At 36.4% G+C, this 17,553-nt stretch overlaps 1 long non-coding RNA gene across 1 annotated transcript; it reads right to left on the reverse strand.

Moving 5' to 3' along the window:
* Positions 1-870: 870 nt before the first annotated feature.
* LOC133821638 (uncharacterized) lies at positions 871-1,745 on the reverse strand. Its single transcript, XR_009887719.1, has 3 exons — positions 1,633-1,745; positions 1,228-1,269; positions 871-1,126 (listed from the first exon to the last, which is right to left on the reverse strand). It is a non-coding gene; the product is annotated as an uncharacterized LOC133821638 (long non-coding RNA).
* Positions 1,746-17,553: the final 15,808 nt, after the last annotated feature.

Here is a 17,553-nt window from a genome sequence, read left to right on the forward strand (position 1 = left end):
TATCAGTGTCGTATTTTTCTCTTGAAGGTTTATTGTAGTTTTGACGTCTACTCGTCGTTGGCCAAAATCGTGGTCAACATAATCAGTTATTTAATTGATTTTTCAAAGTTATGTAAAAAAAATCCTACAGCTAGCTTAAATAACATTTATCCAGAGGGGTAACCAGTTACTTGTTTGATTTTTCACATTTATGTAAAAAGTAGTCTTAGAGGTTAAATAACATGTATTAGGAGGGGTAACTAGTTACAGTGAGATTAGTAACTTACTACCATACGAGGGGTAACCAGTTACCATAGGAGGGGTGACGAGTCACTCATATTAGAAATGAAAAGAAACATTGCATTTGAAGGATAAAAAAAAAGAAGAGTAAGTATGATTTTGTAACTTGGTAACCAATTACCATATAGAACCCAGAAATATACACACACATCAGAATATGAAGGTAACCAGTTACCTCCTAAAATATACAAACAAAGAACATGAAGGTAACCAGTTACCACAGATCTGAAGACAGAAAAAAAAACAGATCTGACCACGAACCAACCTCCTCCCTCGCCTCCGACCACAACCAAAAACCCCCATCCCCTGCGCGCAAAACCCCGTCGCAAACCGAGCCATCCCCGTCGTTTTGCGCAGCTCTGAGCACCACAAATTGCACTCAGCCCAAGCGCCACCCTTCTTCCTCGCCTCCGACCACCACCAGCACATCCATGCAAACCACAACATGCACCAGAATCAACCATGTCAAATATGTTTCACATAAGCTAAATAAGTCTATTTCACGTTAATTTTCTTAAATGCAAACCTTTTCTTGAAACACGTTCGATATCCCTCTCTGATGAACTTGTTCATCTGTTTCTTCTTTCTCATTATCCGTTTCTACTATATGAACGCAGCATACCAATAGTAAAAAAAATGACAAAGATAAAAGTCGCATACAAAGAAATAATACACATCAGACTGAGTACCAACCTTTTCTATTATCCACAGCATTTTTCGTGTCCCCATCGATTACAGACCTCTCCAAATCACGAATATCTTCGGATGAACTGTAACTAGCTGTAGAATTCTGATCCTTATCCTTATAAACAACTAGGAGTGGCTATTTCAAGCCTTCGCCACCTTCCTGTTACAAAAAAGTATACCAAATTCAAAACAGTTAAAAAAAAAAAGAAAAGAGAAAGATTTGAATCACACCCAGTTAAATCTAATGAATTTTAATTCTACCTGTTGAATAGCTTTCAGTCTCAAATCATCTCTTCTATATTTCTGCACCAAAGAAAAAATAATAAACCCATCTTCTAGTTCAACTTCACCAAAAAGAAAAACAAAAAACAGGCATCTACTATGAAATTACAATACTAACACTGTATTAAGCAGCTGGAATGAAATGAAAGAAAAACTAAAAAACAAGGTTGAAAACCTTCATTTCATAATAGTTTATACCAATAAGCAACAAAACGAAATTCCTATGAGTTTAAACAGGGACTTAAAATTTGCTTGCACTAAAATATCATCAATTCAGGAATCTGAAATCCATTTTTCTATTTCTCTCATTTCGATGAGCAATCGAATAGAGCAATATCATGTTATTGAAGTCAAAAACTGAGATTAAGGGAGAAATATTCATACGATAGTCGCTAAATCTTCAATAAACTCTTTCCGTCCTGCAAAGCAAGTTATCAAATGCACAAATCAATACATAAATATGAATATCTATATAAAAGATAGAAATGCATGCCATAGAAGAATATTCAATCATGAATATAAATATATACATATATAAAAAAACAAAACAAAAATCAATACCAACAGAAGCGAGATTCTTGAGCCTATGGGAGATGAAAATTAAGGGAGCTAAAACAGAGAGGAAAAGAAGAGAGAGGATGAGGATCCTCTGGCATCGTCTGAACTGCTTCATCAATGATCCAATGGCAGATTGTGAACGATCACAATGACACTACTCGCTCTTCGCTCTCCACTCCTCCAAACACACATCTCAAAAACTTCTCAGATCACATAGAATTTGACGTTTCGATCACAACAAGTAACCCAAACAAAGTATCAAAATCGAAAAAATCGAAAGCTAGGGTTTCAGATATTTCTTTTCGAGCTTTGCGTTTTCAGGAAGAGAGAGAAATAGAAATAGCTTTGGGTTTCAGTTTTTGAGTGGAGGAGTGGCTGGGTTTCACGGAGGTGCGGCTGGGTTGTTCTTGGCCGGTGGTGAGGGTGGGTGGCCGGATGTGATGGTGGAGGAGTTTTGGCTATGGTGGAGAAGGTGAGGCGGCTAGGGAAAAATGAAAGAGAAAATGTGACTTGGCTGAAAGAGTTTTGGCTATGTTAATTACTATAGTACCCCTCCTTTTGCTTATTTATTTTGATTTCCAATATGGGATTAGTTTTCCCATAAACTAAGTTTTTGTTAATTAAATTTTTCCATACAAATTAAAGAAAGCTTAACTACCATATGATTGCACATTGATGGCTAAAAAGCCATATTTTTTAAAAATTCCCTAATTTATAACGTAAAATAGGTTTTTTTTTCTTTCTTTAAATCTATCTATTTTTCTTTTATCTCTCTTCCCCAAAACTTAAAACAAAATTCTAGCCACATCGCAGGTCGTTTGGGCTCAAGGGTAGTATCATCGATGATCATTTTGATATGTGGGAAGCATAGGTTTTTTCGCCGTCGCCCGAGAAGATGGCCGGAATTTTAAGTAACATTTTAGTTTCTTTTTTATTTGGTTAACCAAAATGTTTCTTTTCTGCTTTGTTGTATTTATAAAGTAACTATGTAGTTGATTTTTAATTTATTTAAACAAAAATTCATAATAAAAAATCAAAATGTGTATTTTTTTTATTATGATACAAAAGTAACTTCTTAGTTTATTTTTTATTTGATTAATAGAAGAAACAATATTCATTACAAATAAATTACATTAGTGACTAAAAAGTGAATTAAAACTTTTCATTAAAAAATATAAAATATAGTATAATAAAAATAACTTTTGATGATAAACTATATAGTAATTTGTTATACTTTATTGTAACTCATTAATTTAAAAACAACTTTTGATGATATAACTATATAGCAATTTTGAATCCTTACACCAATGGTGAATAGATTGAAGAGAATTTTATTCATTTTGGTTAAAAATGGTGATATGTTTAAATTAATCTCAATGAGGAGATAATTTTAAACTCAAGCATGGGAAATCAAAGTGTTAAATAAATCAATAAGGGTTTATTTTCTTTGATTTAAAGTGTTTAAAAATTGACATCTACAAATTGATTTTAATGAGAAAATCAATGGATGTCAAAGTGGTGTTTTCAAAATAATCTCTAAGATACTCTTAGAAGATGCACAAAAGTTGTTTAAGTGATTTTGAGATTACTTAGACAACTAAAGGTGAAAATTAGTGATTATTTGCTTGAGACATTTTCACATGGTATTTGTGTTTAATTTTTTTATCTTGTGAAATATATAAAAGAAACCAAACAAAGTGAATGTTACTTTCAAATGGATGTGTCTTGCTTTTGCAAGTAAATGAGTCAAAATAAACTAACATTGAGGTGTTGTTTATTTTGATCTATCACTACTAAAAAATACCCCTTACAGGTTACCTTTTTAGGACACTCACCTAAATGCAAGCTCTAAAAAAGTTATCTCGAGTTTTTAGGACACTCATTGAGAGTCCTTAAAAAATACATTTTAGGACAAACAATGAGTGTCCTAATAAAATATGTGGGTCTTAAAATACCTGAGAAGAGAATTTAAGAGTGGATTTCAATGGTTACTTTTAAGGACTTACTTTGGGTGTCCTAAAAGAGTATTAAGGGCTCCCAAAGTGTGCCTTAAAAAATATTAAGTACAATGGGAAAACAAGCATTAATATTTTTGAATTGGGGGAGGAGGTCATTTTTCTCAGCACCCAAAATTAAAGAAAGGAAGAATTAATAGATTTGGGGCTTAGGGTTCATTCTAAGAAAGGATTCATTCTAAGAAAGGAAGAAATAGATCATTGGGCTGAGGGGCTGGTTTTCATCGGCAGCAGCTGTAGAGGGACAACCCGACATCGGCGACGGAGGAGAAGGCTGTCGCGAGCACCTGGGGTTCTCACCGAAGGCGACTTCGACTGCTCCTGGCATGCATTCTCGGCGAGGGAGCCTGCTCCTGGCCTGCGTTCCCAGCAATGGCGACCTGCTCCTGGCTTGGGTTCTCGGCGACAGCGGCTGCTGTAGAGGGAAGAGAAGGCGACGGTATTGTAGCAGTGGGCAGCATGTATATATGCTCACTTGTTTATTTCTTTTTATATATATATATAAATAATGGTTTCTATTTAGTAAATATATAAATACTTTCTATAAAATATATTGATTTGTCTTGAATTTTAATTTGTGTATTTGTGTAGGGTTTGGATAAATTTGAAATCCCTAATTTCATATTGAAGTGTCTCTTATTTTCTAATATTGAGTGGGTAAGTCTTTTATTTGATTTTGTTTATGTTAGATGAAATTTTGGTCAATTGTTGAGTTCCCATTACCAATAATCTAAAAATTAGAGTAATTATATGTATTAGGTAGGTTTCTTTGTTTCAAATTCTTTAAATCTTGATGGTTATAATAGAGAGCAATTGATTGACGATATTCCTTTGTCTTTTTTTCAACTAATTAAAATCTATAATTATATTATGAGTTTTGTCTTTTTTTTTCAACTAATTACAATATATAATTATATTATGAGTTTTGTCTTTTTTTTTTCAACTAATTACAATCTATTGTTATATTATGAGTTATCTTTGGTTTTATTGTAATGATATATGATAGGATGATTCTTCATATTTATTTTCATTTTTGTCTTTGGATAGTATGTAATAATTTTTTTTTAATCTAAAAAAAAATTGTTTGTTTTTAGTTTTGTTTTCTCATTGAAATATGATTTTAGTCAACAAAAAAATGAAAGTGTTAGCTAGCTTTCAAAAAGTGTTAGCTAGTTTTTAATTCTAAATTACTTGACTTAATTATATTATATATAATAATGGGCCACATGACTAACTATACACATTTTTCTTTTTCTTTTACTTTGAAATATTATATTCGGTGGGCGTGATTTTTCTTGCTATATTCCTTAAACTTAGGAATGGTTTTCCTTGTTATATTCCTTATTCTTGTCTTTATATTTTGATATTTCCTTGCTATGTATATGTATATGCACATTTATATATATATATATTAGAAATACATTTGTATAGTACTCACACTAATAATAACAAGATTTAATTTATCACAGGGTAGCTTAGTAATGGTGATCTAGTCTAGTAATGATGATGAAAACATATATGGGAAGTAGTAGAAGAATTTTTCCCTTGCGTATAGCCGATAGTTTATAGAATTATGTTGAATATTAAGTTTATTGTCGTATGTGTTGGTTCTCTTTTATTTTTCGAACTCTCTTAGCCTTTAAGGGTGGATAAGTAAACATGCATGAAGTTGACTATATATGACAATTTGGAATGACTTGATTGAGCATTTTTGAAGCAATAACATAACTTTTTGTAATAACAAGAGTGTTAGACTTGCATCAAATGAACCGCTATTAGGAGAAATTAAAAGTCCTCGTGTGATATGGAACATAGATCTAACCTTTTTCTTTTTCTTTTTTTTTTGTAATGTTGATAATAATGTTTAGGTTAATATTTTGATTGGTCATAAAGCATTGAATTGGTAGCTAATTGCAAAAGGTATGTTGTATTTGATTTTTTTTTAATTTCAATACTTTACAATTTTGAATAACTGTATAACTTTAGTGGAGTTTGAATATCTTAGATATTCATCCGTAGTGAAGTAGGTTATGGGAATTCTGTGTGCTGCGGTGATAACGGAAGGTTGAAAACTTGCATGTCTTAATGAAGTAGGTTCTGAGAATTTTGTGTGCTGCGGTGATATATGGATGAAAATTTGTGTGTTTTTTTATTTGTTTGAATTGTTGGTGTTAATTATGATAGATCGCTGGGCTAGTAAATTAGGGGATATGTTGTCTGATTTTTAGTAGATTTTTTTATACTTAGTTTTTTTTTTGTATGTTTATTTTATTTTCTTAATTTGTATTTTTTTTATTAAAAGAAATCGGCACAATATGGAAAAAGAATGGATGTCGGCCAATAGGTTGTCAGTGGAATATATAAAAAGGGTCAATGAGTTTCTTAAATTTAATTTGGATCATGCCAAAGACCCAAACTATATTTGTTGTCCTTATAGTAAATGTGGAAATATGAAAAAGATGACCGCCACAATGATGTGGCTGAGGGGGTAATTTTATTTTTTAGGGTGAAATGCTTCTCCTAGTGTGATTTAAAATTTGGATTGTAAGATTTCATTTTTTGGCTTTTATTTACTAACAATTTATTTATGTTTCTTCTTAAAGAAATGGTATTGTATCATGATTCATGTATGATAAGTTACACTCTTTGAGATACCAAGACAATATTGTTGTATCATGTATGATAAGTTATAAGTTGCCAATATGCATTTCTCATGAAATTTAGTTTTTGTTGGCCTTATTCTCATGTAACTTCGACCTGTGAAAGCGATTCCTTCATTTTTGTTTGTATTTTTGTTATTGTTTTCACTTATCTTCTTACTCTTCTTAAGCATTTGCTAGCTGCGTAAAGTGCTTGTGCTTTATTGAAGATTATCTACAATTTTAGGGATTGTTGTTATGATTGGCTTATTTAATTGATTATCATTGAAATCTTTTGGAGTTTTAGAAAAGTTATTGTTGCATTATGAATAAATTTTCTGCTGAAAGTTTGATTTATTGATTGATGGTTGAGTCTTATTGGTTGATTTTGTTTGATAGTGAATTACATTCAGAGTTTGGAGTTAGTGTTTTTGAGTTTGGAGTTAGTGTTTTGGATTGTGCTAATGATGTATGCTGAAATAATTGTTGAATTTTAGATTTGATGAGAGGTAGTAGTGTGAAATTTATTGTTGTGTTTCATTGAAGATCAATTAGAATTTTGGGGAATATTCATATGAATAGTTTTTACGATTATTGCTGAAATTTTGATGATTATTGGGATATTGATGGAGATATAGTCTTTTTTGCTTGACTGCCTAATAATATTTAGTGGAAGGTTTTTTTTTTGCATGACTGCTTAATAATATTGATGGAATGTGCTAGAATTTTTTATGAAGTATGTGTTTTTCAACATTTAATAGTTAGCATTGGACCATGGGTAGACACTAGAACATTCGTGGTGATATTGATGAGGATGCGTTTTTGCAAAGGGAAGAAGAAATTGCTTGAGGAATCCATCATCAAGTCAAGTTATGATATTATGGGGTTCTATTGTTAACTCAAGTTATTATTATTAGATTTCCTAGTTTTGCATTATAAATGTGATAAGATTGATTATTTATATTTGTTCAAAAATTTATATTTTAGATTTGTAACTATCTCATTGAATGCACAAGTTTTGTTATTTTAATTTATAAGTTTCCAGATTTGTATATAAATGTTTCATTTAAATCGTAATTTTTAATTTAAAATAAATATAACTTTTAAGGACACGCATTGCGATGCCCTAAAATCTTTATTTAAAGGGACTCAACGAGATCTTTTAGGGCACACATTGTGAGCCCTAAAAGACCTCACTTTTTAAGGCTATCAAATAGAGGGCTCGGGGGGGGGGGCTTTTTGCGAGTCCTAAAAAACTTTTTTGGTAGTAGTGTATTGTGAGTATCATGTGGTTTGAGGACTCATGATGAACTTTGGGAATTATAAGTCTACACTTATCTTGGAGGATAAAGGACTTCATAGAATTGAAGAGATTTCTATTTTAAAGTGATATTTTATGTGAGAAATGTGGGCGTGATGCTCCAAAGTTAATCAATTTATTTTGTTGTAAAATGATTTTTGGTCATCTTATTAAAATATATACATACAAGTTATGTGATTTGGAATTCAACATTCTAAATTACCTTAGCTGTATATGTATAAAAAGAATAATCTAAACATGCTTGATGTCTAAAGTTCTTGTTTGTGAGATATTTAGTTCAAGAATGAATCAATTTAAAACATAATACGAGTCATAGAAACAAATAAATTTCTAGGATTAATATTCAAGAAAATTTGTTTATCTTGAGTATTAAAGTGTGAAAATAGTGGGAGTTTTGACTTAGGGTCAAACTTACTATTTTGATAAATAAGAGGTGCAACTATTTTAATCAAACTATAGCTAGCACAATGTTTGAATAAAATAATGAGAGATTGATTAAGTATGCATACATGAGAAAAGAAATGACTTAAATGGAATCATTTCTATTGTAATATATGTTTCTCTCAAGGGTAGTTTCATAATTTTACCGCTGAGGGTATTCTTGTTTTTTATTATTATTATTTTGTAAGTTTGATTATAAATGGGATTCCTATGACATTAAGAAATTGAGATTTCTTATGTTGAATTTTTCAATTATCGAAATAAAATCTCGGCATGTGCATAATGCCTAATAAATAATTAATTACATGGGATAATTTAATTATTTATTTATGTTGTAAATATTATTATTATTATGTACATAATAATAGTAATATTATGATGTGAGTTTATTTTTATTATATTATATGGTTTATTACATTATTAATATTTAAATGGATTAAATAATGGTATTTTCATGTAATTGTGAAATGACCATAATGTCCCTATGTTTGAATTTTGGTTGAAGGGCATTTAGAGGACATTAGAACGTGATTTAAAATTCAATTGACTAAGTAAATTCGAAATTTGGTTTAGTCATAATAAGATCATTATTTCATTTATATATATATTTTAAAAAAAAATTCCTTCATAATGGGCTTTGAAGAGTGGATTTCTCAACAAAGTAATGGGTTGTTTGTTTTCTTTATGTTAGATATGTTTTCTGAACACTTTAGATGGTGATTAAATCGTGGGAAGAGAGAAAGAGTTACAAGAATGGAAGGAAGAGCGCTCTTTAATTTTTCTAGAGAGAGAAAGAGACATTTCGAGTTTGAGAGCTCTAGGGAATTTCTGGGTGTTTATGAATGTTTGGGATGTCTTTCCTATGATCAAAGAAGGGTATTGAACATAATCAAAGGGGCTAGAAGGTTAGTTTTCGAAGATCACCATTTTCCACCATTAAAGTTGGTGTTCTTGGAGGAATTCAAATTTGAGAGTGTTTAGACAAATTCTGGGTTCATGGAGGCGTGTGTACAAGCTTAGGGGACTCCAATGATCAATTTTGACGTAAATAATTGGAGCTTAAAGGCCTAGAACACAAGGTGCATTTTTTTTTATCATTTTTGGCGGTACACCGAAGTTGGAGAATAAGATCTTTAACCAAGGGGTTTCAAGCATAGTTTTGGGCTAAGATTGCGTGGTTTGAGTTGCTGGAAACGTGAGGATAAATTTCCAAGCTAAATGAGGGACGAAAAGATCCAAAACCGAAGCTCTAGAGTCGTCGACGCCGGAGAATAAGCTAACTCCGGCAAAGCCGGATTTGGGTAGCTGTGAAGGTCTTTTTCCCAAATTTTTGTTTTGTTTTGGATTATATATGATTTTAGGGATGATTGGTGAAGTTTCAGATTTTTTTTGAAATATTCTTGAATTATTGTGAATTATTTGGTGTTTTCAATGAATAATTATGAAAATTATTTGGACTAGTGTAAAATTATTGAAATAATTTTTGATGGGTTATCATGTGTTAGGAAACAGGTCTGGGCAATTGGTTTGAGTTTTTGATTGTTTGTGTATATATTTGTAATTATTTTATATAATTTCTAGATTAATTATGAAAATTACCTAGGACATGCTTGAGTCATTGTTTATATTTTTGTAATGCTAAATACTGATTATGAAGTGATTGAAATTAAGTTTTAATTATAGTTACTATTGTAAATATTTTTAGAATTTAATTGTTGATAATTATAACATAAATGGGTTTAAACTAAAATAAATGGTATAAATTTGTATTTATTGTTTGGGCGCTATTCTTATGATGTTAATATGTTATTATAGTGTCTCAAAGTTATTTAGAAACATGTTAGGATGTTGGGTAATTATTTGATAATTTCTTGGTATTTTCACGTAATTTTAAAGGGAAAATTATATAATAATTATGGTAATTATTATGTATGTTCATTATAATTTTCCAAGATGTCTAATCTTATTATAAATGGTTAGGAAGCATGTTGGGAGCTGACTTTGGTGATTATGGTGAATTTTGATTATTTGTTGAATTATTATGAAAAGTGGGTAAATAAACAAGTAATACTAAATAATTAATTTTATTAGAAGTTATGACTCAAATCTGAGTTGTTAGCGATAATTAAACTCAGGGGCTATTTAATTTGAATTAAGTTGCTTGTGTGAATTTAATTTGTTATAAAATGTTTGTTTTGACTATAAGGTCATTTTTGTAATTTTTCACAAAAAAAAAGTGTTTGTATGAATGCTTACGTTACATGAAATATGTTTATATGTGAGTATGCAAATTAATGGTATGCGTTTTTAATGAAAAATAACTAGGGTTAGTGTGCCATGCAAAGTGGAATTTATTTTGCATTGTGTATTTTGGTGTAGAGTTATCAAAATAGGTTTCTTGTAAATTCTTGATTTGTGTGCTTGGATGTATTTTGGATATGTCGATGTATTGTTGAGTGTATAGGGTTTTTCCCTCAACAAGGAAACTCAGCGAGGGTTTCTAGAGAGAACAAGGTGATTCGCATTAACAAAGGTAAAAAGAGTGGACATTTGTGCATAGGGTGTACGTTATGCGTACAACCTTGTTTTCTTATTTGTTTAATTATGTAATTATATTTGTGACCTGAATTGTTGCATTAGATTGACTAGCATGAGATACTGCTAGGGATTTTAGTTAGTAGACACGCTTAGATGATAGAGTAGGCGTGCTACTAGATTCTACCTGCTTGTGTGGGTATAGCACTTGCATGAATTATTTTGGGTGTGTATAACTCAGGATAATAGGATGCCACCATAGAACTGCCAAGTGTGAGTACAGCGCAGGCAGGGCAACGATGTCTCGAGGGAATGGTCGAGTGTGAGTACATCGCAGGCTAGACTAGGTGCCACCGTAGGAATGCTAAGTGTGAGTACAGCGCAGGCAGGATAGATTATATTTCATGTCCGATCAACATGACTTGTTAGTATTTATGTGTACGAGTATAACACACATTATGTTATTGTGATATTATGTTTATATCACATGTGGTTAATTGAGAAATTGTTATTATGCTTATGTTATCTGGTTGGGGGGTTATGTCCTACATAGCTCTTCTTACTAGGTGTTAGCTCACGAGTACTCTATGTGCAGGTAAAGGCAAGACAAAGCAGTGAATGGTGTGGGCTCGAGGCATGGATCTTACATGATAGCGGTGGGCGATGTTTTAGAGTTTTAAAATGTTTTCAGATTGGAACGTTTTAGTTTTGGTTTTGGACTTGAAATGGTTTATTAATATCATTATGGTTTTTAGTTAAGTGTTAAATATTTTATTTTAAATAATTAGATCTCATGCCTTGTTTTATTTCAATAAATAAGTTTTTCCATCATAAATGTTTAAAGATTTAAAATGGACTTTTATAAATAATGTCTCGGGAAATCGAGGCGTTACAATATGGCATCAAAGAAAAACGATCCTAAAGAATCTGTGGTAAGCCCTAACATGTAAAGTTCATCGCCATAGACGAGCTCGACTCATTGTACTGTAAGTGCTAAAATTCTTACTTATGTGAATTTTGTCTTTTAAGTTATGCACATAGTAGTACTAGGTTGAAAATCTTGATAGATAGCTAAGTGTGAGCCTATAGCTAGAAACTTGATAAGGTTATGACGAAGGTGATTTGCATATTTTGAAAATTTGTGAAAAAAATTTCTCCTTCAGTTTATCAAAGCATTCTTTCTTTGCGCTTAATTGGTATGCATGGTTTGGGAGTTAGAAAATCCATCCTAGAAGGTCTATCACAACAAGTCGTGGTTGAGGTTGAGCGGGCAACAATGGTTTACCACCATAACCATGGGGATGGTAGGAGCATTTTACTATGAATGGAAGAGACCATCTGAAGGCGAAATGAAGCAAATGAGGCGCCAAGCAGTGCTGCCAGTGTCAACAAGACTGATGAAGCCAGAGAAAAGATCACCACCAGCTTTAGTGGTTGCTCCTACTACAGAGGATAGAATGGAGCCACTGTTTGAAAGGTTCCGGAATCTACATCCATATGTTTTTTAGGGAAGCAATGATCCGGTCGAGGTAGAATAGTGGGTAAGCCGTAGGGAGAATATCCTTAACATGATGAGAGTTCAAGGAAATAATGAGTGGTCTCTACTCCTATATGCTAAGGAAGGATGCCCGCATCTGGTAGGAAGTGATGCAACAGGTACAGGGTGTCAATACAATGGTGTACACCCTGATATTCAGCCCGGGTCTTTTATGCAACTCGAGTACAGCTGGCTAGCTAAGAACAGTACTAAGGGACCCACAAGTTGATATCTCCTCTGCGAAGGCAATGCGACCCCCTAGGTAATAACATGAGCTGAGGAATACGAAGCATTAATGTACGAGCTAGAGATGGATATAAAACACAACATCTTGGGCACGAGTTAGCGTTATGTTCAGGTCGTGGTACCTTGACAATCTTCCATATCCAGGAGTCTTTATAAAAATGGATACGTTATTTGTAAACATGCGTGGTCAGGCATTACATGTCTGTTACCCCTGAATTCTCGGACACGCAACATCAACGTTCGTGATCAAACATCACATGCCCGTCTATGCCAGACGACCCATGATCAATTTGACCTAATTATTAGACCATACCTTAACATATATTGTAATATTCATCATTTGTGGAGGACAGGTCACATATAGGATGGATATCCACGTGATAACCCCTGCACCTATCCTGGGATGGTTCTTATATAAATACCAGGACCTTGCATAGAAAAGGGGTTGGATTTTTTCTGTGTAAAATAAATACTCTGTCGAAATATAGAGAAAGATACAGTAATAATATCGACTCGTGGACTATGGGGATTTTAGCCTCCGAACCACGTAAAAAGGAACGAGTGTTCTTATTATTTCATTCTAAGCATCCTTAAGAGTCATTATTCTTACTACAGTTTATCCTTAAGCACTAGTTTATCCAGCTAATTACGTAATACACTGTTGGCGAAAAACTACGTCAACAGTTTGGTGCTTTCATTGAGACTGCAAATTAGTGTCATTGAAAAAGATTCAGGAAAAAGTTCATCATGGTGGTCACTCGTTCAAGGCACGGTAATGAAACAGGTCAACATGGTGGGTAGGAGGCCCACCATATCGCTGTTTCCGACGAACAGAACCCGGAGATTCAGCAGCGGTCGGGAAAGCAACCAATGGGCCACAGCGACACCGGAAGTTCAGCACCCCTACCGCCGAATCCGAACCCGGATTACTTGACTGCAGTGGAGTTGGAGAACATTCAGTTGAGGAGCCATCTAGCAAAACAAAACAAGCAAATCGAGGAAGTCTTGGCTTGGCTACCCCCTCTTACAACCGATGTTAACGTCGGAAAGAGGCAAGGCGGGGCTCGTAAGTCATGCCGGGGTAGACGACCCAGGCTCAGTCGGTCGGTTAGAACCTCAACTCCAAGTTCTACGCTCGTTTCGTAGAATCACCAAGAAACCCCGTTTGGTGGCTTTCCGAGAGATCATCAATGAGTTAGCAGGTCGGTCAGAACCTCGACTCCGAGTTCGGCGCCACCGTCAAATTCCCATGGCAACCCACACAGACGGTCAAGGACGAACTCGCAAAGATGACATGTCCCATCCGACTTCCCTGTACCTTGATCAGATCGCCAGGCATAGAGAACCAGAAATGGTGGAGCAGAGCGACCGTAAGCTAACTTGGTCTAGCCTGATGGGATGAGGATCGCCTCACCAATCAGGCATCCTCCGTCACCGATAAGACACCCGTCCCCACCTCGTTCAGCTCGAGATGTTCTTACCTACGGTAACAGCAGGAGAAATCCTCCTGCTGCTGCCCCTACTCATGTCCCGCGAGCATGTGGGAATATCCCAGATCCTCATCCTCGGCCGCAAGCTCTGAGTTTTTCTAACGGAAGCTATTGGACGGAGGGCCGTCGAAGTGAGAGGACCAGCGTAGATTTGAGGAATCAGCTGAGTTCGGTTCAGAACCCTCAAGTTGATCCACATACCGATCTGCAAGATCGCCTAAATTCACAAAGAACCAATTCAGCTCGCGATGGATTCCACAGCACTCACCACGAGGGAAGCCCTTCCGAAGTGCGCGATAACGAGAATGCCCCACCAAACCAAGTTCGAACTTAGAGGGACAATAACCCATCAAACGCGTACGGTCGAATGGGAGCTGTTGACCAGCCCCAGGGAACCAAGGACCCAACCCTCGAGAGGTTGGCTTAGATGGAGGAACTGATGAAAAACTCCTATCAGAGAAGGAAAAAGATGAGTATGACTCAGGGGATGAGCTCGAGCTTTTCGCTCCCAACATCGCTGCAACACCATACCCGCTGGGTTTCAGAATGCCCCATTTATCAAAATTCAACGGAGATGGAGATCGGTTCGACCACTTGGGGATGTTCAATAACCTAATGATGGCCCATAACATCGGACCCGAGTTAAGGTGCTTAGTATTCCCTTCGACTCTGGTCAGACCAGCTAGGCTATGGTTCAAGCAATACAAAAAGCATTCTATCAGCTCGTGGAAGAGCTTCTCCGCTGATTTTAAGATGGCGTTTTGGGCTTCTCAAGCAGCTTGGATAAAGGCAAACTCCTTGGAAAATGTAAAGCAGCAACCCAGAGAGCCTCTGATAGCTTACTTGAGTAGGTTCGCCAACATCGTTGCGCGAGCTAGAGATGCGGATGAAAGCTCTAGGCTTATGGTGATGAGAACAGGAATCCTTGTTGGAGGCGACCTGTGGAAAGAGATCCAGAGAAAGGGCGTCAACACAGTGGTCGAGTTTTTGAATAGGGCTCAGAGGTGGATCAACTTGGAAGAGGCGCAAGCTTCAGTCGTAGGAACCAGCCAAGTCCCTGCCCAGCCAGCTACAGTGGTAACAGACGTTGAAACTACGGCTCAAACCGTTACCTAGAATAACCAAGGGGGAGGAAGCAAGAGGAAGGGAAGTGGCGAAGGCGGCCAGAATGGTTCAAAGAAAAATAAGCCCGTGGAGAAGTTCAAACTAATCTACGCGACTTACGCCGACCTCACGGATACTAGAGAGTGCATCTTCTTGGAAAATTATGCCCGCCTTCCGTGGAAGAAGTCAGAGCCTCTAAAAAATCAAAGGGCGAAGAGAGGCCCTTCAAATTTTGTCGATTCCACAATGACATTGGTCACAACACCGATGACTGCAGGCATTTGAAGGATGAGATCGATACGCTCATCAGGGCCGGGCCTCTGGCTCAGTATGCCCAAAATCGAGTCACTCCTAATCAGCTCGCTGGGCAAAACATTCAATTAGCTTCGGAAGCCCCCGCAAATCAGACTGGAGCCTAGGTGAATCAGGACACCCCTCCTCCGATAATAAGAGGAGAGATAACCACCATTTCTGGAGGCCCTCATCTGGCAGGCACAAAAAAAAATGCCCAGAAGAGGTACGTTAACGAGCTGAGGTCTCACAATGGAGTTGAGTTCGTTCCAGAGCAGCGTTTGTCTAAACAGCAACGATTGGAGAAACAATCAATCAGTTTTACTGAAGAAGATGCTAGTCATGTCCAGTTCCCGCATAACGACCCTCTAGTCATAATCGTCCAGCTCGCCAATCGGAGAGTTAGGTGGACCCTGGTCGATAAGGGGAGTTCTGTGAACCTGCTATTCAGGTCCACACGGGAGAAAATGGGATTGTCTATGACCGAACTAAAGGCAACCTCCATGATGTTGTATGGGTTATCCAGCGAAGGTTCGACAGCTATCGGAACAATCGAGTTGGTGATAACTCTGGGTGAGGGACCACAAACTGTTTCCAAGCTGCTCGAATTTGTGGTCGTAGATTGTCCGACCGTATACAATGCAATCTTGGGAAGGCCCACGCTGATGGCATTCAAAGCCATAACTTACGTCCGCCACCTCGTGATAAAATTCCCTTCATCCACGGGAATATGTATTGTCCGAGGCGATCAGCTCGCTGCTAGGGAATGCTATAGCATTTCCATGAAGGGAAAATCACAACCCGGGCAGCAAACAATGGCCGTGCAGGATCGAGGCGAGGAATCCCAAGAAGTCAGAGCTGATCTTGGGATGGAAGAACCTCAGCAAGTCAGTTGCAGGGGAACCACCCCGAGTGAGGATATTGATCCCTGAATAGGTGAAGATAGGACTGAGCTCCAGGCAATTGAAGAACTCGAAGAAGTAAACATCGATCCCAAAGATGCTTCGAGGGTCGTTAAGCTCGGGAAAAATCTTGATGCCGAAAGAAAGGCAGAGCTGGTAACATTTTTACAAGAAAATCTAGATGTTTTTTCTTGGTCCCATGAAGACATGATAGGAATTAGCCCGATTGTCATCATGCATACACTAAATTTGGACAAAAGCATGCCTGCGAAATCTCAAAAACAGAGGCGTCTGGGTATGACCCGAGCTGAAGCCCTGGAAGAAGAAGTGGCTCGAATTTTGAAGTGCAGTTTTATTCGCGAGGCTAAATACCCGATTTGGGTCGCCAATCCTATCCTGGTCCCAAAGCTAAATGGAAAATGGCGGACCTGCATCGATTTCTCCGATCTGAACAAAGCCTGTCCCAAGGATTGTTTCCCCTCGCCAAGGATTGACCAATTGGTGGATGCCACTGCAGGGCATGAGCTCATGTCGTTCATGGATGTGTACTCTGGATATAACAAAATCGCTATGAACCCTGCGGACCAGGAACATACTAGCTCCATGACTCCAACCAACGTGTACTGTTATAAAGTCATGCCCTTCGGGCTGAAGAATGCTGGGGCGATCTACCAGAGATTGGTCAATAGAATGTTCGCTGATCAGATCGGGAAAAATATGGAAGTGTATGTTGATGATATGGTGGTCAAGTCAAAGACTGCCGATAACCATGTCTCCGATCTAAAGGAATGTTTTGGGATTCTAAGGAAGTATAGTATGAGGTTAAACCCCTAGAAATGTACTTTCGGAGTGGCGTTGGGAAAATATAGAGGCGAACCCCGACAAAATCAGATCGCTGCTAGAAATGCCTTCGCCCAAGTCGCATATAGATGTCCAAAGTCTGACAGGAAGAGTGGCAGCCCTCAATCGGTTTATTTCTAAATCCACCGACAAGTGTTTTCCATTCTACAACTTGCTCTGGGGGAACAAAAAGTTTGAATGGACTAAGGAGTGCGAGCAGGCTTTCCTCGACCTGAAGACACATCTGGTCGAGCCACCAGTGTTATCTAAACCAATGGCAGGAGAGCCCCTTTTTCTTTATTTAGCCGTGACGAAAAGTGTGGCCAGCGCCGTGTTGGTCCGAGAGGAGGACCGAGTTCAAAAGCCAGTATATTATATAAGCAAAA

Source organism: Humulus lupulus, chromosome 3, assembly GCF_963169125.1.
Source record: "Humulus lupulus chromosome 3, drHumLupu1.1, whole genome shotgun sequence".
NCBI lineage: Eukaryota > Viridiplantae > Streptophyta > Magnoliopsida > Rosales > Cannabaceae > Humulus > Humulus lupulus.